Source organism: Mesocricetus auratus, unplaced genomic scaffold, assembly GCF_017639785.1.
Source record: "Mesocricetus auratus isolate SY011 unplaced genomic scaffold, BCM_Maur_2.0 Super-Scaffold_100047, whole genome shotgun sequence".
Classification (NCBI taxonomy): Eukaryota; Metazoa; Chordata; class Mammalia; order Rodentia; family Cricetidae; genus Mesocricetus; species Mesocricetus auratus.
This window is the reverse complement of record NW_024429224.1, coordinates 1,617,826-1,619,005: the sequence shown is the minus strand read 5'-3', so window position 1 is coordinate 1,619,005 and position 1,180 is coordinate 1,617,826.

Here is a 1,180-nt window from a genome sequence, read left to right as displayed (position 1 = left end):
CCCCTCCCACCCATCCCACGGCTCCACCCCCGCCCCTCCCCCCAGTTGTCACCTCGACACTGCCTGCCCCGCTGACTTCCTCTGCCCCTGCCTTGGCCAAAACGTTTTATTAATTACTGCATAGCGGCCGTTAAGACTGCCACTCAAGATCCTTGTACTCCACGACCTTTTTAAAGTGTCAGAAATGCATCCATTGTATTTATAGGAGACTGGGGCTCACTGAGGATAGACCTGAGGGTGGGCAGGACTTAGGAACGGAACAAATGCTGAAAGAGGTCAGTTTGAACCAGCTCACAGATGATGACAAAGAGGGTGAGAAGCCCCACGCTCCAGCCCTGCCTGCACACGGGTCCTGCATGGAAAATACTGCAGCTTAGGCAAGCCCACAGGACGGCTTCCGTGGGGGCCTGGACTCTGCCTGCCAGAGATGGAGAACTGTGGCTTAGATTCTGATTACACAGCCTGCCAGGTACACGCTCATTCTTGCTGGTCCTGGGTGTACATGTATAAAGTGGATATATAAAGCCACCCTAGGCAATACACCGATCTCATGCAATGGTTGTTCTGTGGTCAGACCATGGTTTGTTTTCAAAGTTGTCCTAACTCAAATTCCAGGACTGGCCCAGTGCAATCCCCAGCTGGACCACCATCAGCCAGCCCTATAGGATCTCAGCATTTGGTTCTTCTCACAGCTGGAGGAACTGAACCTAGAAGAAGGGGAGAATAAGAACACATCACAGCGTCTCCTGGTCCTCTCACTTGCGAGCTCTCTCCCTCCATTTTCTCAGCACACCCAGCTATCCTCTGCTCACACCCACGGGGAGGCTGGTAGAAGGGCCCATCCATCCTGTGCTGGCTGTGAGGCATATCTGGGTGCAGGAAAGGAACCATGCCAGGTGGGAGAGGTGAGACCTGCCAGAATGCCCCTCCTGCTGCCAAGCCAGAGCTGCTCCCATGCTCTACTGGGACAAAAGCCAACCGCTCTAGGGAGACGGAGCAAGCCGGGGCAGACCAGGGGAGGGACCACAGCCCCGGGACACTGAGACCAGCTTCAGCTTTCCCTGCATCCCAGAGGTAGGGCCCCCTGGTAACCACCCGGCAGGGCAAGGAGCCTGTGAGTCAAGCAATTGTCAGCAAAAACAATAAGGTCTGGGAGGGAAGTTGAGGTTCCGTTGCCCAG